This window comes from Lissotriton helveticus, chromosome 6, assembly GCF_964261635.1.
Source record: "Lissotriton helveticus chromosome 6, aLisHel1.1, whole genome shotgun sequence".
In the NCBI taxonomy this organism is placed as follows: Eukaryota; Metazoa; Chordata; class Amphibia; order Caudata; family Salamandridae; genus Lissotriton; species Lissotriton helveticus.
In genome coordinates this window covers 1068232744-1068256415 of record NC_136067.1, presented here as the reverse complement: position 1 = coordinate 1068256415, position 23672 = coordinate 1068232744, and the positions used below count along the sequence as shown (strand labels likewise).

Below are 23672 nucleotides of genomic sequence, written 5' to 3'. Positions count from 1 at the left end.
TGATGTGGAGGTTTTAAAAGGGCCCCACGGGGCAAAAAAAAATAAAATAATAATAATCGAACGGCTGAATGGATTTGCACGAAACTTGGCAAAATATTAGGGACTGGTAGCCCGATGTGCCTTTGCTAGGTCTCAATATATGTGCTCCAGTGGATTTTGAGAAATTAACGTTCAAAAAAAGATATATATCTGTAACAGCGCTCCGCTTCGCGTACTTTTCGCGCTACGGAGCTTTGCGAAGCGAAGCTGATTGGTTCTCCGGCGTCTGTCAACATTCCAAACAGTCCGTAGCGGCCGCCATCTTGTCTCTCGGTAGGATTGAGAGACAAGAGGAGGCCAAAGCGAAGGGGGAAATGACCATAAGGGGGCATAGTAGATCCTTCCTGACCTCTTAGTTTTGATGTACCATTTTGCCAAGTTTGGTGTAATTCCGTTCAGCCATTCAGGCTGTAGACGTATGTAAATGTCCTATGGAAAATTGCATGGGGAAAACACATTTGAAAGTGTTGAAATTTAGAACCAATTAAAATGTTAGTTTGGTTTTGTATTTGTGTGTGATGAAAGTTAATTGGTTATGTATATATTTCAAATGAGAGGAAACCACAGCCATTTTGTGATACTACTGTCTGAGGTACATTTGTGAGGAATTTTTGGTGGTGAATTTCTGGTGTTTGATTTACACAGTACTAACACTTCTACTTTTAAAAAGGTGAGTTGTTAATTTGTAAGGGGAACTATGTTGTACACTTGAAGATAATTTGAAAAATGTTTTCTGTTATTTATTTGCAGTCCTTCTGTTATACTAAATACTTGATAAAGTTAGTTTTATATTATGTATTACTAAAAACGATAAATGAAAGTGATTATTTTTTTCTGCAATTTACAGCAAGCAATTTCAAAATAAAATGGCTCACAATGAAGAGACCGTGGCAATTTCTTTTGAATTGTCCACTACATTGATTGAAATTGAGAGCACCAATAATGAAATATTGTCACAAGGAGGAGATGACTTGTATGATTCCATTAGATTGATTGAAATGGACAGCACCAATAATGAAATATTGGCACAAGGAGATGACTTGAATGATTCCACTACATTGATTGAAATTGAGAGCACCAATAATGAAATATTGTCACAAGGAGGAGATGACTTGTATGATTCCATTAGATTGATTGAAATGGACAGCACCAATAATGAAATATTGTCACAAGGAGGAGATGACTTGAATGATTCCACTACATTGATTGAAATTGAGAGCACCAATAATGAAATATTGTCACAAGGAGGAGATGACTTGAATGATTTTTTTGATCAATCTCTTGATGGCGAATTTATCGAATGTTTGGAGACCATAGAGTTACAAGAATCATCATTGCAGACTTTTCATGAGGACATTGCTGATGAGGACATGTTACTAGTTCTTTCAAATTTAGAAAATTCTGAAGAATAAATTTATATTTAGAAATCAAAAATTGTTTGAGACATTATTCATTTTTATTTTTATTTTATGAGGTTGTAGCGAAGTGATTGTAGTATAAAATGAGACTTATAGTATAGAGTGCAACATTTTTATGTTACATGGTAAGTTTACTCATATTTACTTCCCTTCTGCCACTATATTATCTCCAATGTGTATTTGACATCTCTTCTTCATCTCCGGCCTCCTTTCTCTCACTGTGGGGCATATTATCAAGGGGGTTTATCTCCGCTTTTTTGGCTTTAAAAGCCAAGAAAGCGGAGATAAAATTATCTCCCTATTACCAAGCTGTCGCTAACACCAGTTAGTGACAGCTAATAGGAGATAGCGACCATCTTGGGCCCCTCTTTGCATGTCAGTGATATTTATCACTAATGACATGCAAAGTGGGCGTGCCAAGATGTTAGCGACTGGAAACAGTCGCTAACATCGCTATCTCCTATTATCAACTTTTGGAGATATTCGCGCTAAGCGCAAATATCTCCAAAAGCTAACACCTGCCCTGAGCAGTTCTTCACCATGTTATCCAATGGGAGGTGGATAACATGGCTAAGAGCATTTGCTCGATAATGCATGAATATCGCTGACTTTTCAGCGATATTCATGCATTGCGGCCGTTTTTTATCGCATTTGCGATAAACCTTGCTAATAGCAAGGTTTATCTGCGATAAAAATCGCCGATGTGCGGCGATAATTTTTGTCTCTAAACAAGTTAGAGACAAAAATGTTCGCTAGTTGTTGGTAATATGCCCCTGTGTGTCTCCGATGCATCTTATCGCTGCTATTTTGTGTAATTACAGAAGAGAGTAAAATAAAATAGGGCGGAACGTGAAAAGGGGGCAAAGTAGAGTACTCCTCACCCCCTAGGCCTTTTTAGGCGGTCCCAAAAGGATCAGTTTCTGCTTTCCTGAGAGATTATGGTATGAGTTCCATATACCACAATAACTTGCATTACAACATGCAAGATATCTATCTCCTTTTGGAGATATTCGCGCTAAGCGCGAATATCTCCAAAAAGTAACACCTGCCCTGAGCAGTTCTTAGCCATGTTATCCAATGGGAGGTGGATAACATGGCTAAGAGCATTAGCTCGGTAATGCATGAATATCGCTGAGTTTTTAGCGATATTGATGCATTGCGGCCGTTTATTATCGTATTTGCGATAAACCTTGATAAGAGCAAGGTTTATCTTCGATAATTTCTGACGATGCTTAGCGGTAAAAAATTCGTTGGTAAGCATCGTTAGCGATGAATATCGCTTAACTTTGGTAATATGCCCCAACGTCTGTTAACGTTCGATTCGAAGGAAATGAGGAAGTGTTGAAAAACATTGTTTGCGCCATCTTGCCTTTTTTGAAATGCCACACTTTTGTGGTGCACGGCAGCCATTTTAGATGTCTTGACCAGACCCACTCTCTGCACGCTGTCGATTCGTAGCATGGCTCCTCACCCTCGCAAGCATCTTCCCCAGGCACTGGTCACCCCCGCTCTCTGTCTTATGCATGGGCAATAAACCTCCCCCCATCTGCGCTGCTCTTCCCTGAGAATCACACTCTGTGCCCGCCCGACACCTCCCTTTCGCCCTATTCACTACCGCACCCTCTGACACTCCTCTTCCTCTGTGTCCGATTGTCCAGGCTATCAGCTAGCCCTGCAGATGTAGTTTATGGCCCCAGCTGTAAAGAATCACCCCTCTTCAAAGGAGTTATAGTAGATCAAGGCCCACACCCGATGAGATCCGTCACACCACACGTGTTCCTACTATCTGAAAACCATCCTGTATTGTGATTGGGGAGGGGACCGAGCCTGAAGCGGAAGATTCCAGGAATGACTCTTGGTACATCAAAGTTTTTACAATTATGTGTCACATTAAAAATATGTAGCACTCCAACAAAGTAGTAGGAATATAAAACTTTAATAACATATAAATATATACAACAAAACAAAAACAGTAAAAACATTTAAACAACGAAGAGACCGTGGCAATTTCTTTTGAATTATCCAATAGATTTATTGAAATTGACAGCACCAATAATGAAATATTCTTGTCAGTAGCGGTCTGTTGTGCGAATAGTTCCAAGGCAGCAGAACGCGCTGAAATCTAGATGGCACGAAAGTGATGTCTAGTAAGTTGCCGCCCAGCAAATAACGGCGTGGGGCGCCGCGGGGGTGAGTGAGTCCAGTAGGCACCACAGCTATTCTTACCGGCATCGCAGAATTACTGCTGGGGACAATGCCTGTGCTGTAGCAGGGTCACAGCAGAAACAAAAAGGATTTTGTTGAAGATGTTGTTGGTTTTAAATTTGAAAACAGTTCTGGTGTCAACTGCTATGCTAATGTAGTGGTTAATGTTTTGTTTTCTCTAGAAAATGTAAAAGAGGGGGAGGCAGTCCAAAGTTCCGTTAAAAGGGCAAAGGAAAGGATCGGTGGTTTGAACTATCAGTGAAAAAGGGGAGGGGGTGCAACAATTTTTCCTACCGGGTCACACTGTGCTTTCACCGGAACTGAGGTCTGCAGGATTCTAGTAATTCAAAGTGAGGCTGGCGCCAGCATGGGAGCGCCGACGTCCCACGGATACAGTTTCGTCACTCCACGGGCGATCATGGCAGTCATTCCCCATCGGGGGTCGGAGACTCCCGCGGCTCCTCTAGAATCTTCAAGGTCATGGAGGACTACGGGGGTGGAGTCAAGCAGTGACCGGGCCATTTCTTTATGCTGGGCCCGCTCTTGCCAGGTCGACCGCCATTTTGAGAGTTCGGTAGCTACTGGCGATCGCGGGGTCAAATGAGCGGACGGGCTCCACCCTGCCGGGCGAGACGTTGCAGCATGGCCACAGTGGAAGAACCCTTTTACGGGCGCCTGGAGCGCTGAGGGTGCAGCTGGGAAGCCTCCACCTGGGGAGGCGGGAGAGGCCTGTTCGCACCGTCTCTCCCTCCCAGTGCACCCCACGGCGTCTCGCTTGAGATTTGTTATGGCCGGACCAGGCGATGAGGACGAGGGGGGGGGGGTCGGAGGCATGTGCAAGACATCCCCCCCCAGTGTTGTCGCAGCCATTATTCAAGAAAGAAGAAGTGTCCCGTCCGTCTTCGGGCCGGGCTTCCGGTAGATGTCGGCCGGACGCCCCTGGCTCTGGCCCCATGAACGGGTTTCTTGGTTTATCGGCTGCAGCCGGATCCCGTCGTCCTCGGCCCCCCGACCGTTGGTGGCCGGACCGGAAGAGCATGTGGCGGGAGTACCTGCAACTCTCAAGGGCCACCGCGGCCGGACTGGGAGAGAGAGGGGAGGGTCGAGGAGACATTTCCCCCCCCCCTGCAACTGTTCAACGTTGTAAAGGCAATCCCCTGGCCGGGTCCCGCTGGCCTCGGCCTCTCCTCCGGCTACACCCTACGTTAGGATCTCCTGGCCGAGGCGTGGCAGCAGGACCTGCCTTATATGGGCTGCTCCCGGCTGGGCGTAGCCGCAACCCTGCCCCACCTTGGAAGTTTCCAGAGTGGGGGCGGATGTTCTACTGACTTGCATTTTCCCTAGTCTATCGATTTTTTGGGCGTGGCAGGCGGTGGGACAGCGAGGGGTGATTTGGTTTCTCTTACTGTTTTTCTGGTCTCTCACCACTGGCATATTTTAACGTTTTCTTGTTTCTAGGACATTAATAGGTTTTATCATTACGTTATGTTATCGTTTCTTTGTTCGTTGTTTAATAAAAGTTCATGTTCATCAGTGGCCTACTGATTTTCGTTTTCCTATTCTTTTCTTTCCAGGTTGTTTCATGCTAAAGTTTCTGTTAACAGGATACAGTGATCACTTCGTTATTATTGCATATGTCCTTTTCACTAGGGGTGCTCTCTGGTCGGGCCAGATGACGTATCTCTAGTAAATGGTCCGGGTGAAACAGGTGCATCAATCAGTGGGGAGTAGATAGGCATGACAGATTACAACGGGGGAGAAAGGTCCGCATTACGTACCCTTTCACTACTTGCAAAGATTTTCCTACGTTTATTTGCAAACAGGGAATACCTCCAAAAAGAACTAATTCCCAAACAGTCAATGTTCGGACAATCAATCAATCAATGAGGAATGAAATAGGTACGACGTGTTAAAGGCTTGCGTTACCTACCCTTCACTATCTGCAAAGGGAGAGAGAATATTCCTATTCTTCCTCGTTTGCAGGCAGAGAAGATCCTTAAGAGAACCAACTTCGAACAATTCAATGCTCGATTGAAACAATCAACAAGGGGTACTGTGAACACAAATGAACGCCGCTTATGTACATACGCATTGCTATTTTCAACAGGTTGTTCCTAATGTTTCTATTTTAGCGAGGTCAAAAAGAGATCCCATTAGTGGCCTACTGATTTTGTTCGATTCCTTTTGTTTTTTTACACGATTTTTCGCTATCTGCAAAGACTAAACAGAGTATTGCGACTCTGTGCTTGTTTGTAAATAGAGAATGAACCAAAGAGAACAATCAATCAAATGGAGAGAGAAGCAGGCACGGCGGATTACAAAGGGGGCAAAGGGCTGCGTTAACTACCCTTCACTATCTGCAAAGAGAGAGTACTCCTAATAGAAATGAGGGGTGGGGGGCAGCATTCAAAGCAGATCAGTGTGCATAAACACGAAAATGTTTTTACTTACCACGTACTTGACATTCGACAGCTTATGATATTTGCTATTAAAAAACCATTGAAATTCACTGAAAAAACCATAGGTTATAGACCATATATAGTTAGGAATTAGCATTTACAAAACCTTGAAAATTCACTGAAAAAACCATAGGTTATAGACCATATATAGTTAGGAATTAGCATTTACAAAACCTTGAAAATTCACTGCAAAAACCATAGGTTAGAGACCATATATAGTTAGCTGGACATTTTATTGACATAAAACCAATGAAATTCCATATATAGTTAGTTGCACTAACTATATATCGCGCACCCGCAATCCACTGCTGATGATGTCACATATTACATCATTCATGACATGGTCAGTGACATCACTGATGACATCACTGATGACATCTCAAATGACATCTAATTAAAGATGTATCAAGCACATACTACAGTAAAATATAATTAACTTATAAATGCATGGACTACATATACACGCCTGGGTGTGAGATTTATAAAAAATAAAAACATACGACACCAACTGCTCATTAATGTGTCACCTGCTTAACTAACAATGCATAACTGAACATTTAGTAAAATTACACTGCTAGTGACATGAAGACTAGTGGGTTGTACCCCAAAACACCATTGATCCCATTTATCTAAAATGTCATAGTTGGCAGTCATGTATAGGTTTACACAGACTCCTGTTATAAACAATATCCATGTAAATTCTGCTAGAATTACTACGAACTCATTTGCAAACCCAGGAAACAAAAGGACCGAGTATTCGGACAAGAAATAGACAGATGTGTTTCCAACCCGCACACAAGTCCGAAACAAGACTACCCCTCCGATAATGCACCCAATCGGTCACATGAAAAAGAGCAAAGGTCTAATGCAGGAGTCAGCGTGTATAGCGTGTGCGACTCCTTCCTCTCCATACTGGGAGAGACTCTTGGCTCATACACAGCGACCTGGTCCGGTCGCAGAGAACACGCACCGCCAGCTAGAGCGCCGCAGTTTCCCCGACCTGGACCAAACCTGCAATACTCTGCAAAACCTATTCAAGGGGAAAACAGGCTGCCGCCGGACACTGGAGGTTGGTATGGCTCCCCCGCAGCCCCTAAAATGATGGGAAGCGACTGGGAGCTACACAACACTGGAAACTTCAACGTTCCAGGGAGACAGTCCACAACTCACCAACGCCTTGCAGAGAGATGCCAAACGAACAGCACAACGTGGAACTACAGGGACCATCAAGCCGAGCAACCGCCACATTAAGGGCGTCCACTAGAGGGCTGGTACTGATCATAAAAACCCTCCCTGCAATCCACTCGTGACTCTCACTGATTGGGGCGAGACCCTTGAGAAAGTTTTAGTCAAAAAGAAATGCGTCAGGTGCCTCAGACTGCTCAGAAATAAATGCTGTTTTCATCTTGTGTAGCGTGTGCGACTCCTTCCTCTCCATACTGGGAGAGACTCTTGGCTCATACACAGCGACCTGGTCCGGTCGCAGAGAACACACACCGCCAGCTAGAGCGCCGCAGTTTCCCCGACCTGGACCAAACCTGCAATACTCGGCAAAACCGATTCAAGGGGAAAACAGGCTGCCGCCGGACACTGGAGTCTGATATGGCTCCCCCGCAGTCCCCAAAATGATGGGAAGCGACTGGGAGCTACACAACACGGGAAACCTCAACGTTCCAGGGAGACAGTCCACAACTCACCAATGCCTTGCAGAGAGTTGCCAAACGAACAGCACAACGTGGAACTACAGGGACCATCAAGCCGATCAACCGCCACACTAAGTGCGTCCACTAGAGGGCTGGTACTGATCATAAAAACCCTCCCTGCAATCCACTCGTGACTCTCACTGATTGGGGCGAGACCTTTGAGAAAGTTTTAGTCAAAACAAAACGCGTCAGGTGCCTCAGACTGCTCAAAAATAAATGCTGTTTGCATCTTGTGTAGCGTGTGCGACTCCTTCCTCTCCATACTGGGAGAGACTCTTGGCTCATACACAGCGACCTGGTCCGGTCGCAGAGAACACGCACCGCCAGCTAGAGCGCTGCAGTTTCTCCGACCTGGACCAAACTTGCAATACTCGGCAAAACCGATTCAAGGTGAAAACGGGCTGCCGCCGGACACTGAAGTCTGGTATGGCTCCCCTGCAGCCCCTAAAATGATGGGAAGCGACTGGGAGCCACACAACACTGGAAACTTCAACGTTCCAGGGAGACAGTCCACAACTCACCAACGCCTTGCAGAGAGTTGCCAAATGAACAGCACAACGTGGAACTACAGGGACCATCAAGCCGAGCAACCGCCACACTAAGGGCGTCCACTAGAGGGCTGGTACTGATCATAAACACCCTCCCTGCAATCCACTTGTGACTCTCACTGATTGGGGCAAGACCTTTGAGAAAGTTTTAGTCAAAACGAAACGCGTCAGGTGCCTCAGACTGCTCAGAAATAAATGCTGTTTGCATCTTGTGTAGCGTGTGCGACTCCTTCCTCTCTCTCTTCCTGGGAGAGACTCTTGGCTTATATATATATATATATATATATATATATATATATATATATATATATATATATATATATATATATATATATATATATATATAAACGGATGTATGTCTGTCTGTCTGTCCTTTATGCATTACTACATCATTCATCCGATCGCCATGAAACTTTGGGAAGTTGTTGAGTATACTCCCGCGAAGGTTTCTGGCTGAAATTTTTTTTAAATATTGGCCTCCAGGGCCCTTATAGTCTTTCGAATACTAATGTACGCACCAGACGGAAAAACAACAAATCGTGTATACACAAGCACTTGAATAAATAAAGAGAATTAAAACAGCATTCATCCGATCGCCATGAAACTTTGGGAAGTTGTTGAGTATACTCCCGCAAAGGTTTCTGGCATAAATTCTTTTTCAAAATATCGGTCCCCAGGGACCTCATAGTCTTTCGAATACTGATGTACGCACCAGACAGAAAAACAACAAATCGTGTATCCACAAGCACTCGAATAAATAAAGAGAATTAAAACAGCATTCATCCGATCGCCATGAAACTTTGGGAAGTTGTTGAGTACACTCCCGCAAAGGTTTCTGGCATAATTTTTTTTAAATATCGGCCCCCCAGGGTCCTCATGATCTTTCGAATACTGATGTACGCACAAGACGGAAAAACAAAAAATCGTGTATCCACAAGCACTCAAATAAATAAATAGAATTAAAACAGCATTCATCCGATCGCCAGGAAACTTTGGGAAGTTGTTGAGTACACTCCCGCGAAGGTTTCTGGCATAAATATGTTTTTAAATATCGGCCCCGCAGGGCCCTCATAATCTTTCGAATAGTGATGTACGCACCAGATGGAAAAACAAAAAATCGTGTATCCACAAGCACTTGAATAAATAAATAGAATTAAAACGACACTTTGAAATGTTTTCCATATTAAAATGAATAAGTTTCAATAAAAATGACACAATGTAAATTGAATGTTATCATAACGAGTTTCCTTGAATTTCCTTTCTTCGGAGATCGCAGCAACGCGTGACGGGTAAGTTAGTATATATATATATCAAAGAGATGGTATTCAAAGAATTGGCACACTGGAAACGAATTGGGCTGTTAACATAGAATGAATCCAGATTCTTGAAAAATGAACATCCCATCACTCCTGTTCTTTATTTCATCCCTAAGGTCCATAGGAACATTACACCAATTCCCGGTAGACCCTCAATAGATGGCATACAAAGTGCACTCTCCCCCCTCCCCCAGGCATGTATCAACAAGAGGCCCCTTCCAACAATTAAACTCGTGAGTCATGCTTGATTTTCGCAGTGTGTATGTTTATTACATAATTTTTCCCGGTCAATTACTTCATTGACCCCATTTCTTTATTTATACTCAAAAACTTTTCATATCACAGCATTAAAAACTCACACTTATATACATCTATAGTCTTTCACCGCCCATTCTCCAATGGGCATTTGGTTTAACTTCAGGGCTGCGCCAGCAGGCCACAACCCAGATAGCCTGCTCTCTTTACGTTAACCCCCTTCCGGTCAACAGAGCCACAGGTGAATAATATGCCCCCACTTGGGCAACCAGCGGCTTCCGGGGTAGGGCTGGAGAAGCCAAGGCCACCAGCAGGTCAGCCTCAACTCTCCCGCCAGCCCGGAGTCCTTGATGATTTCGAAAACCTGTTCAGAGGTAAAAACTGTCACTGGACAAGAAGTTCCCGTGTTATTCCTGTCCGGAACCCCGCCACAGGGCGAGGCGCTTACTGGCGGACTCGACCTCCCCCCCCGCGCTCGAGGGCCTCGGAGATGGCTCCTAAGACTGTGTCTAAAAATATTTCAGTGCCCGCTTCTGAAAGGTGCACTCCATCCTCCGCATACAAGTCCGGCCTGGACGTCTGTATCAACTTGTGACGAATCGTTCTAATGCTGGATTTCTGCAGAATTTCTGCCACCGATTGATTTAACCTCTTTATCGATCTATTCACTGCTTTCATGGGTGCGCCCCGCGACCATACCAGCCTCGGGATGACTTCAGACCATATGAGTATAGTCCCGGGCAAAATATTTTTGACCGCTGCTAGCGTAGAAAACAATGACTCCTTCACTCCCCTCCTTCCTGCCGGGATCATATCGTTGCCTCCACAGTGCAACACGAAAACATCAGGATAAGGCATGCCCCTGTCCAAAGCCGCCTTTAAATCCTTCGGGACGTCGGCTAGGAGCTGCCCGCCTACCCCCACCCAATGATGATCACATCCTTGCACCATGTGTGCCCTTTTTCCGAACGTCTCCTTGAAGATCACACCCGCCCTGCGAATGAAGGAGTGGCCGCACCAACATATTTGTATTCTCTTAGGAGAGGCACCTATAGTAAACATTAAAAGACACGAAGAGAACGGTCGTAAACAGGAGGAGGGGGCGGAAGAGCAATGACAAAGTTAAACTAATTGCGGTCGTACGTAACGCTCGTAGCAAGCGGATTTCCAACGACCCAGCCTCTTAATCGCCTGCTCGGGCAGCCCCAGGCCAGCAGCTGTTGTAGCTGCACCGATCCGAAAAGAATGGGATGTAAAATCGGACGGGTCAACCCCGATCTTTGCCAAGGTCATCTTAAACACCCTTGTAAACTGGAACCTGGTGAGAGGCAGACCGTTCATGTGGACTAGTACTCTATCATCGGTCCCTAGGGGCCTGGCTTGCATGAACTCTCTCATCAGGCTGACTGGGCAAAAAGACTCACCCACTACTCTGCCCAATTGAACCCAAGTCCCTTTACCTAAGGGGTCCGTTTTCGATCTTCGCACTCTGAGTCTCAGGACATCTACTGACTCTATTATATCTGAGCACTTTAGGCCACCCTCCTTATCTGTTTTTGATGCCGGGAGTAACTCTGAGATTCGTAAGGCTCCGAAAAAGGCTAACACATAGGCCACCCTAAATAATTGGGTCTCATAAGATGAAAAACAAACAAGTGGCAACGTGTCGAGGATTTTTACCAACTTCCCTACATCTATAGGCCTTCTAGAGTCTTTTGCCCCAGGAGCCAGGCGCTCCCAACCCTTCACTGCTCTCCTGACTCTCTGGTCCTTCGTTGGGTCTGTAATTCCCCGCAACCCTGCGTAGAATGCCAAAGCTGATAATTGCCTTTTCATAAATGCCACCGATTTCCCCCGCTCCTTCTGTTGCACAATAAATCCTAACACGCTCTGAGGTACAAAAATATCCACTAGGCCCGCTCCCTTCAAGTATGACATATAACATTCCCAAGACTTTTGATACATACTCTTAGTCTTGGGGGCCAAGGATGCTGCTATCAGTTCGGAGGCAGTGGGGCACCAAGCTTCCATAGCTCCGCTGGGAAAGCTGTCATTGTCGTCTCTGCTTGCGGCCAAAGTGCACGGAATTCTGTCAACTTAAAACGAGATAATGCATCAGCCGCTTTATTCTCCACACCAGGAACATGCCTCGCAGTGAAATGGACATTGTGTCTCAGGCATTTCAGTATTAGATCTTTTAAGAGACGTAGCACCCATGTGCAGGTTGCTCTCTGGTTATTGATCACCATCACAACTGACATGTTATCTGACCAAAATACAATGTGCCTGTTTGAGAGCATATCCCCCCACAAGTGCAACGCCACCACTATGGGGAACAGTTCTAGGAAGGAAATGTTACGAGTCAGACCTTGTTCTACCCAATCCTCAGGCCAGTGCTGCATACACCACTTGGTGCCCAAAATTGCTCCAAAACCAATACTACCGGCCGCATCAGTGAAGAGTTCTATATCGGCATTCGAGGTGCTGGCGGACCGCCATAGCACCGTGCCATTGAATTCCTGCAAGAAAACCTTCCAAATCCGCAAATCCTCTCTCACCTCAGCTGACAACCTAACTCTGTGATGTTTTGCACGCAGTCCCGACATTGCCCTTGCTAAACTCCTGGAGAAAGCCCTGCCCATTGGAACGACCCGCAAGGCGAAGTTCAGTTGACCCAAGAGTACTTGTAACTGGTGTAACGTTACTTTCTTTGCTCCAAGGCAGTTATCGATTGCAGCCCTGAAGGCATCTACCTTTGCCTTCGGCAACCTGCACACACCTGCTGTAGTGTCAATTTCAATGCCCAAAAATGTCAGACATGTAGATGGGCCTTCCGTTTTTTCTGCCGCCAATGGCACCCCCAGAGCTTCAGCCAGTTGCTGGAAGCCCAGCAGGGCCTTCCTGCATGACTGGGAACCCTTAGGGCCCATGAATAAAAAATCGTCCAAGTAATGTACTACTGCATGAGATTTGTCTGAGGTCAGGAATTGCTCCACCGCCCATTCTAGGAACCTGGCAAAGGTCTCGAAAACTGCACAAGCAATAGAACATCCCATGGGCATACACAAGTCTATGAAATAGTTATTATCGAAAGTGAAACCCAACAGCCTGGTATCTTCTGGGTGAACAGGCACTAACCTGAACGCTGACTCTACATCAGCTTTGGCCATTAGGGCGCCCTCGCCAAACATTTGCAATTTCTCAACGGCTGTGTCAAACGTTGTATAGCGCACTGTGCATAGCTCAGGATCTAACTTATCATTGACTGAGAAACCTGGCGGGCTTGATAGATTATGTATCAAGCGGAATTTACCCACCTCTTTCTTCGGAACTAGACCTAACGGTGAGCAGACCAGATCAGGTTTTGGAAGATTTTTGAAGGGTCCCGCGACCCGGCCCAAAGAAACTTCTTTCATGATCTTGCTCCGCGTCGCCTTCATGTTCTGAAGCACTGAGCTTTGATTACGAGGCGGGAATTCAGTGGGGGATGCTGAGGAGGGGATTCGGAAACCAAATGAAAAGCCGTGAAGCAGGAATTGAGCCTCCTCAAGTTTGTCATACTTACTGAGGAGGTGTGTCAGGACATGCCGTTTAATGGGAGTTGGGAGCCTTGTCAGCTGTTTTGGGTGGCTTCCCTTTTGGAGTGGTATGTGTAGACTGTTCTTTGGGATTTCCATTTTTTTTGAAACATCTAATATCTGGATGGGATGTTCCCCCACAGTACGAACAGCAGTGTTTGAACTTACACGAGATCCCCCTAGTACACTCATTCCTGTTAAACTGCCAGCAGGCCTGTTTCTTATCACCGACTCCCTTGTCACTCCGAAAGGACTGACTCTGAGCGGGGGCACTAGCCTTAGACGTTGAGGGTGACGAGTAAAAAACTGTGTGCCATAGATTGATCTCCCGTTGGTCCCATGATATACCTGTGTGGACTGCTTTCATTTGCCTGAACATTCTATCATATTTTAACCACCCCAGCCCTGGAAACTCGGCTGCAGCACCATGTATCAGGGATATATAGCTCATCATTTGAGGACCTAACACTGGATATTTTTCCAGTATTACTGCGGCATAAATAGCAAATCCTGTGATCCAGTTTTTCATGGACCACTCCGTCCATGCCTTCTTCTGACTATACTCGCCCACTTTCTCTCCTTTGGACTTCCCTGCCGCCACCCCTGCATTAATGAGATCAAACACGTCCACATAATCCCCTCTGAGTATTTTTTCTTTCATCTCTGCAGGCACATGCCAAGTGATCCCCGTAGATGGCGATAGGGTCATTGAGGATGAACCGAACATTAACGGGCTGAATGCCAATAGTGGGTGACCTGTCGGTTGCCCTCCCGCCGCCCCTTGCATCTGACTATTAGGGGACACAGACAAGTCAGCAGCCGTGTTAGGTATTGGCGCCAAAGGTGGGCACCCTAAGTTCGAGTATGCATTCAACATTACAGGTCCCGCACTTGTAGGAAAAGTCATTGTGGGGACCATCGAGTTTATGGGGCCATTACCAATTGCTTGCCCGTGGGAGCCATATAGTTGCATCCCTGGTAACTGTGCGACCCCTCCAGGTTGCACCCACACTTGCGACACTCCGCTACCTGGTTGCGCCACTACCGGTGGTAATGTACCCTGCGAACAGGGCACCCCTACATGCGCGACAGGGATCCCTCCCATTTGTGTGGGCATAGCAGTGACATTCTGTCCCTCCATGTCGTCCTTGTCCTTATCTGCAGCTGCATTCAAATCAATTGTCTCTGGTACCTCTTCCTCACCTGATGACGCTCGTTGTGGCTCGGACGCCCTGGGCCGCTTGCCTTTGGTTGCCTCCTTAAACCTCTCTGGCGTACGCCTCACTCTCTTGCCTCTCCCTCTTTCTTCCTGAGGGTTCACGTCTGCTCTAGCCCCCTCTCGCATGTTCTTTAGCACCCAATCCATGCCTTTTTCTCTCGTGAACTCCAACAGCTCCGTAAAAGCGAGGTACCCATCATTTTTTGCTGAGGTTTCTTTGCCCTTCCGTGACCTCTTAGGCGGCATCCTGCACTTAAAGAGAACAAGCGTTACTTCCTTTAACTAACATTACAAGCATGTATAGACCGTGCTCTCCTTTACCCGGACCCCAACCTCTCAGGCGTAGCCTGCTCAGCATGTCCCCTTAATTAAATGGGACTCCCCATCGAGGCCATGGAATTTTAATAGGAAATTATTTCCTCCGTAATGCAGCCTCATTTTACTTTTACTCCAAGCATCCCAATACCCAATCCATGCATTATTCTGTTTGGTACCAACAGAGTGGAAAGCGCAGTTTACAAAAAGGAACCACTAAATTCCCAACCTTTCATATATTTCTCCGTGTCTAGTTTACCTACTGCCAAGAATCCCCGTTATTAATAAATTCCGACCAATCACGGTATTCACGGTATTCATAAAAGTACATTTGTGAAGCAATTCAATCCTATAATACATGGGAAGCGAGTTTGGCCAGAACGGTACATATACCCGAAATCCTGACAGTAAACTCATATCCCGCTTTCAACTAGGGATCTCCGCCGCCCGCTTGGTATTTATTGTGAAAGGCGGGATTTCCGCCGCCCGCTTGATAGTTAAATGCGAAAGGCGGCCTCATTACCTCATTGATGTGTCGATCCCCCGGATATGCAACATGTGATTTCTACACTCATGTCCCGCTTTCAACTAGGGATCTCCGTGATAATAAATGCAATTAAATGAGTAACAGGAAAAGTTGGAGAATGCGGGCACCGATCCCGCTACCTCTCGCATGCTAAGCGAGCGCTCTACCATTTGAGCTAATTCCCCTTCGTTAAATGCGAAGGCGGCCTCATTACCTTTTACCCGGCCGCGCCGGACCTCCGATCATCCCCGCCCCCTAGTCGATCGCACTAAGGCAATCCTGCTCGCCGCGTCACCCACGACTAAATCCCCTCACCAAGCAACAAGCAACACACTGCCCGGCCCGCTAACCTGAACCACACGTCGGCTTGACACTCGCTTGATCGCTTCACGCGACGGTCCCCGCGATGTCTTCAACACGCGACGGTCCCCGCGGTGTCTTCCGCTCGCGACGTCCGGCTCCTCAGGCGGCCAGCGGACAAAAGAGGGAGCCCTAAAATGGACGCAGGCTTTTAAGCCTCGCGCCCTACTATTATTTCCGGGTCGCCAGTAACCCCTGACTCTATTGGCCTCGACCTAGCTCGTATTTTCACTTCCGGGTCGGCGGACCCGGAAGTGACTTCTGAGGGGTCGGCCCTTTGGCTGCCTCTAACGACGCCACTCCCCGAAGGGGGGTGGCGTCTTGCATTTGCCACAGAGAAGTTTGCTTGATCCAATGTCCAAATATGTGGACTTCTTTTAACGGGAATATATATTAAAATTACCCTCTTTCATCAAGGACATGAGTGAATTTCTCAGGATGCTTCAACCTATTGTGTGGGATAATGATTGTCTTTTAATTGATATGGACATAACATCACTTTACACAAGCATCCATCATAGTGATGGTATAGAGGCTGTGAAATATTTACTTGGCTATTGATCAATACACCTGTATGAACACAATCAGATGATTTTGAAAATGCTCGAAATCTGTTAAAAGAATAATTACTTTTTGTTCAACAGAGTTGTTTGTATTTCAGCAGTTGAGAGGATAAGTAATTGGGGCATGCTTCTCCCCCAGCTACGCATGTTTACATTTGGGCGGTGGGAGGAACATGTCCTCAAGAAGCAACACAAAATCATGTATGACATCCATGTCAAACATTGGTGGAGATGTATTGATGATGTGTGTGTGGTGTGGAAGGGCTCGAAAGAACAAGCTGAACAATTAGTTAATTCGATCAATAAAAATGTGTTTAACTTAAAATGTACTGCTCAGATCAGCAACACAGATGTAGAATTTTTAGATGTACAGGTCTACATAGAGGATGGCAAAATACCGACGAAACTCCATAGAAAAACCACGGCAGGGAATTCCATTCTCCACGCCAAGATTGCCCACCCTAGACACTTCATTCGGAGTATCCCCTATGGAGAATTTTTAAGAATTCGCCAAATCTGCAGTTCTGACTGTGTTTTAGAACAATGCCAAAATGAGCTGTCCAGCACTTTTTAACATGGGGTTATAACATCAAGGATCTCATGAAAGCCCTTACCAAAGCAAACACCCACAACAGAGAAGTTTGCCTAGGTGTTCCCTTAGATAGAACAACTCAGATTGCTTGAGCTAAGGTACACGATGATGATGGACCTCAGGAGATCAGGATGATTACAGCATACAGAAGGTAGGAGAAACAAATCAGGAAGATCATAAATAATCACTGTCCGATTGTTTTAACCAATGTCACTTTATCCCAAATTCTACCTGAATTGTCATCACTAACCTTCAGGCGTGCACCCTCGATGAGGGATGCATTAGTTAAGAGCAGCCCGGAATTCGGACTGGCAACCACATGGTTGACGACGAAGACTGGATTTTTTAAGTGTAGCTCTTGCCGAGCTTGTAGGCTCGGAGTAAACACCTTTAAATACAACACAGCATTCGTCAAAAAACCTGTCAAGATCAAAGGGTATTATGCATGCCGTACTGACCAAGCTGTCTATGTGTTGGAATGCACATGTGGGCTCAGATACATAGGGAGCACTAAGCTCCAAGTATTTAATCGAATATTACAACATCTACGAGCTGTGGTGAACTTTGTTCCGATTTACCCAGTGATAAGACACTTAAAATTAGTTCATCAAAACAATCTCAGTGAACTGAAACACTTCGTAATAGGAGCTTTCCCAAAATCTAGAAACAATTGAGACAACTCATCGCGAATCCCACCGAAATTATTAAAAAAAATATGAGATACCGGTATGCCTTTGCTTTGTAGTCATCTTTACCCCACAGTACAATCTATATATATATATATATATATATATATATATATATATATATATATATATATATATATATATATATATATATATATATATATATATATATTACCTACTGGCAGTCGCCAGTAGGTAGTTATAGTTAGGACCTAGTTTTCATAGGAAAAGCTACGTGACCCGCTCCAGTTAGCTCCTATCTTGAAAGTTTCGGGATGATTCGTCAAGCAGGGGCTGAGAAAAAAGGGGTCCCAAAACGCATTTCCCCCATGTTATTTACCATCAGAAACTTTAGACAAAGCTACAGCCCAAACTGCTGAATGGAATTACACCAAATTTGGCAAAAAGGTAGCCCTTGGTTCAGAAATAGCCCTTTTTGTTAAATGGTGTAAATCTATTTAGTAGTTCCTGATAAATTAAAGAAAGAAAAAGTTTCAATATCTGTGGCAGTGGTGGGTTCGTGAACCCTCCCAGGCACGAGCTTCACTCTGATGGGCTGCCAACACTCCAAACCAGGAAGTGTTGGCAGCCATCTTGTGACTCGGTAGAACCAAGTCACAAGAAAACAGAAAAAGGAGGTAATAAAAACACCCTGACCCCCTAGGCCTGCTCAGGGGGTCCCACAAGGACTCCCAGGGCCAAAAAAAGCATATTTTTTTAATAAGTTTGGCGAAACTGGTAATGGGGTCATGAATCCCGCCAAAATTATTTAAAAAAAATATGAAGTCCGGGATTCAGCGGTTCGTTTCAAATAAGCCCCTGGGTGGGTCAGGTCCGGGGGGCACTGCCAATTCATTAGCGGGGGCCCCTCGGGGGCCCCCGGCAGCCCCGGGACCGCCAACTTTCTGGAACTGTGAAAAAATGCAATTCCCCGCGCTGCCCCGGGGACCGCCACCTTGCCGGGGCTTTAATAAACAACCACGGGGGCACGCAGCCACCGGGACCGCCACCTCGGGCACTAGTAGTAGAAAGCTTTATTCGATTTTAAGACAAGATAAAATCATAAAAGCAACAGTCATAATATACAATTTCATGTACAGTCATAAAAATAAAGTAAAAATAGTATTAAACATTATATGTACATTGACATGATAAAGTCATTCATAACTACAGTTGTTTAGATAAAAAGTTTGGACTCCGCCTGCTAGTTGTGTAATTTCAAACATGGTTGCCATGGGTGATTCAATTTTCAGTCACTAGAATTAATCATGTGTGGACCGGATTTTCAGGCAGTTTTTAAGAAACATAGCTATACATTTGGCATTTGATACTGTGTCTAAATGTTGTAAAGCCATAAAGGCAGGGCGGCATCTCTCAGTCCTTGGGATAACAAAATTGGAATAATCCAGCGTTTGCGTGGCAGTTCGTAGAATTTACAGAACAGAAATACGTGAATATTAGACTGTTCTGAAATACCATTATAAGGACACCGGATAATAGAAGTTGACCAATCTTGTCTCCTTGGGAATGTGACCAGACGGAAAAACATATTGAGCCTAAACCGTGTCAGCAAATATTTTTCATAGCTGGTCAGACAAAAGGTGAGATACGGCTGGATGCCCTGCGTACATTGAATAGTTAAACTATGACAATTGGAAACTTTATTAATTTCTTGAGCTATACGTAGGTCCCTTAAATGTGATAGACATAGCAATCTCAAGGCCTTTCCTGTAATTGTAGTTAAAATCGCAGGTTCTTTAAAATATATAGAAAGACCCAAATCCTTGAGAAAATTGTGTACAAAGGACAGCCACGGAATATCTGAACAATTGTCTAGACCTAAGCAATCTGCAATTAAGGCACGAGTTAAGCTACACTGCTCCGTTGACCAGATGCGGTGCCACAGTAATATTGGCTGGATTTTTATATAGTCAGCAATGTAATCCATGCCCAATTCGATATGACAAGAAAACGTTGGAGAACACTGTGGAACGGCCAAGAGATAACGAATAAAATTGTTCTCTACCCTCTGCAAGGTGACCACAGGTACGTAGCCCCACACCCCAGCACCATAAACAGCTACGCTATGACACTTAGCATAGTATATTTGCATGAGTTCTTTTGGGGGAGGCGTCCCTATTTTACGGGCAAAGGCAATTAGGGCAGAAGTAGCTCTTAAAAATAGAAGATGTCTACTAACGATGGCCGATTTCCAAGAAGAGGTATTATCAAATAAAATACCTAAGTAAGGATATGTCTTGGTGCAGTCCAACTTAGCTTCTTCAATAAGTATCGATTTTTTCTTGGATGTCTTTTTACCAAAATGCATAACAAGGTTTTTTTTAATGTTAACCATTAAATCCAGTGAAGCCATGAATTTACAGTAGGAGTTTAACTGGATCTGAAGTTGTACTGGGGTTCGCCCCATGATCACCGCGTCGTCCGCGTAAAGTAACGCAGGAATAGGGCGACGGGCGATTACTGGCAAGTCTTGACTCCCCTCTAGCATGGCCTTCTCGAGACCATTTGTATAAAGGTTGAATAAGAAGGGAGCCAGAACACACCCCTGTCTGACACCCTTTGTGACTGCGAAGGGGGGAGTAAGCTCCCCGTTCACCCCAAAACTCACCCTGGCCGATGCTCCCGGGGCACTAAATATGTAAAGGCGGGGGTCTGTTATGGACCCCGAGTCCCGGGGTCCACCACCTCCCAGGGCTTTGGAATGGTAGGGAGAGGGGCCGCGCAGCCCCCCTCCTGGAGCCCTTCATTGCCCTCGGGACCGCCACCCCCCAGGGCCGGCTCCTTCAGTGTCCCGGGGTGCCCACCAACGGGACACTGCTCTTTCCTATGACAGGACGGGAGCCGTGCAGCTCCCACCCTGTCATAGCAAACACTGGTTTGGATTTTAGAAGCGAGAGCAGGTTTCCTGCTCTCGCTTCCAAAATCCAAAGCAGATTGCTTTTCCACAAGGGGAACTGCATGTTAGCAACTCTCCTTGTGGAAAAGCAATACCGGCTCCCGCAGGAGGCGGGAGCCTGTGGGACCGTGGGGGCATTAGGGCTCCCCCCACGGTCTCAAACGGAGTGGCCAGGTCCTGGGGGATTGGGTCCCCGGGGCCAGAAGTGGCCCTGGAGGGGGGCCATGCAGCCCCTCTCCATCTATAAATTTAAAAAAAGAATAAAAAAAAGGAAAGGCTGGTCCCGGGGATGGGGTCCCTGGGGCCATAAATGGCCCTAGGAGGGGGGCCACGCGGCCCCCCTCCACATATTATAAATAACATTTTAAATACTGGCCATGCGCCGGGGGATGGGGTCCTGGGGCTGAAAATGGCCTCGGGAGGCGGTCCCCTTCCCAATTTTTTTTAAATAAATAAATAAATAGGGGTCAGGCCCTGGGGGATGGGATCTCTAGGGCCCAAAAAATAGGAAAAGAAGGGGGACCACACAGCCCCCCTTCTAAAAAATATAATAAAATGGCATCACGGAGGCCCCGCCCCCTCTGCAAACACGCCCTGTGGTGCATTCTGAGTTGGGGAATTAATGCCCCTTGAATACTGGGGGTCCATGGGGGCCAACTAGCCTACCAGGTACCTCCAGTATGCGCCACAGAGCTGCATTGCAGAGAGGTGGTCCTAGGCTACGCCCCTTTTTACACCTCCCTGCAAGGCAGCTCTGTGGCACTTACTGGAGGTACCTGGTGGGGTAGTCAACAAATGAACAGTTGCTAAATCATGATTATTATTCATTGAATATTTGAACTTATGCCTTTAATAAGGTGAACAGATCTAAACTGTGGAAGATTTTTCTGGACATGGGCTTTGACATAGCTATTGTTGGTTTTCTCAGTGATTTACATAGAGAGAACAGGGCGGTAATTCAACATAACATGGATGGGTCCTGCTCTGGTCCCTTTGGATTGAAGTGTGAAGTTAGACAGGGATGTCTACTGGCTCCTTTTTTGTTCACTCTGTACGTGAATGTTCTGGGGGCCAGGTTACATGATAAGCCAGTTGATTGCCCACGAATAGGTTCCCACCAGATCACAGCACTGCTATATGCAGATGAGACTATTTTACTGGCAACAACAGCCCTGGGTCTTCAGACATTACTCAATGGTTTTGTGCAATATATGAACAATCTAGATCGCTCTACTAATTACAGCACATCACAGTTGATGGTGCTGGGACCCAAAAAGACCAAGCTGAAATCTTGTAATGTCCAGGGCAACAGGTTGTCTAGGGTCCAGACTTACACCTATTTGGGATTTGCTTTTGATGATCGGACAAAATGGTGTCCTCTGATCAAATCTAAGAGTCTAGACCGGTCAAAAAACCATTAGTGCTCTTTTTGTTCCACTGGAATAGGTAGCAAGCCACTTTGCACCCTGATTAAGATTTACCTATCTAAATTTACCTCAGTTGCCACCGATGGTAGCGATGCCTGGGGTTATGGCAACTTTAAGGAAATCCAAGTGGTTTAAAATTGATTTTGTAGGTGCTTATTAGCGGTTCCGGCTTCTTCCTCGGCACCAAACTCAAATTCTTTGAACATATATTTTCTGATGGGGGAATGACTTCTGACACTGATAAAGTACAAGCACTGTCAACTAATTGCCCCCGCTAGATGTCACCATTCTGCAATCCTTTGTAGGTATGGCCAGTTTTTGCTCAAGGTACATTTGTGAGTTTGCTACTGTAAGTGTTCCATTGAGAGAGTTAACAAAAAGAGTACCCCATTCCAGTGGTCTAATGTGATCAAAGTTTCAGAAAAATAAAACATGCAATTGAGAATGCAACCAAGAAGGCCTACTTTGATCCCAAACTGCACACTGAGATCACAGAGAATGCGAGCCTGGAGGGGTTGGGGGAAATTCTTGCTCAACATATTGGTCTCCGAATGCTCTGAGACATATTGTTGCCTATGCCAGTCGGAACCTGTCTGACACAGAACATGCATATTCTCCTCTGGAGAAGGAGAGTCTGGCAGTAGTGTAGGCCTGCAAACATTTTTGTGTGTTTCTGTACGGAAAATGTTTCAATATCATAACAGACCACCAAGTCCTGCTCACCATCTTTGGATGTCTCAAAGCTAAGATGCCCCCCTACATTGAGAGGTGGGATCTGAGACTGCAAGAGTACGATTATGCAATTGTACAGAAAAGAACCCGTCCTGATTATTTCTCATGAGTATCACAGTTCGACATCCAAGGCAGCATCAACTTCATTGTGAAGTCCAGTAGACCAGCAGCCATATAAATCAAACTTATTGAGGCCACGAATGCTGGCAAAAACATGCATATCCTCAAAGACATCTTTCTGACTCCTAGAAAAGGAGTGTTCGATGACCCCTTGTTAACGATGTCAAATTTAGAAAATTAAAAAAATTGCAGGATGAACTGACTGTGACCATAGAAGGTGTTGCATTGAGAGCTTCAAGAATTGGCATACATGAGAGTCTAAGACAACAGGTCATTGAACTAGCCCATGAACGACATTGTGATATGGTAGCTACCAAAAGAGAGCTAAGTGACTGATTGCGGTTTCAGCACTTTGACAAGTGAGTTTAGAGGGAATTCAAAGAGTGTCAGCTGTGCAACTGCCTTTCCCCAAATGTGACTCAACATCCACTGACCATGTCTGACCTTCCTTCAAAAGCTTTTGTTTGCAGTTGAATTATTTGAGTTCCTACGAAATGGACATAATCTCATAATCTCATGGTGGTCATTGATAAATCTTCACTTCTCTCTCTGGTAGAGGAGTTATCATCTACAACCCCTGGCAAGGCCTTTGAGCACCTGGCCAACATCTTTGTAGTGTATGGTATGCCCACCATTCTCAAATCTGACAATGGTCCGCCATTCAACAGCAATAGTTCAGACAGTTCTGAATCAG

The 23672-nt window shown here is 45.5% G+C and overlaps 1 protein-coding gene across 2 annotated transcripts in view; it reads right to left on the bottom strand.

Moving 5' to 3' along the window:
- LOC144763264 (ribosomal protein S6 kinase alpha-2) overlaps positions 1-23672 on the bottom strand; it is a 1818960-nt gene that overhangs the window by 1111528 nt on the left and 683760 nt on the right. The window lies entirely within an intron of this gene.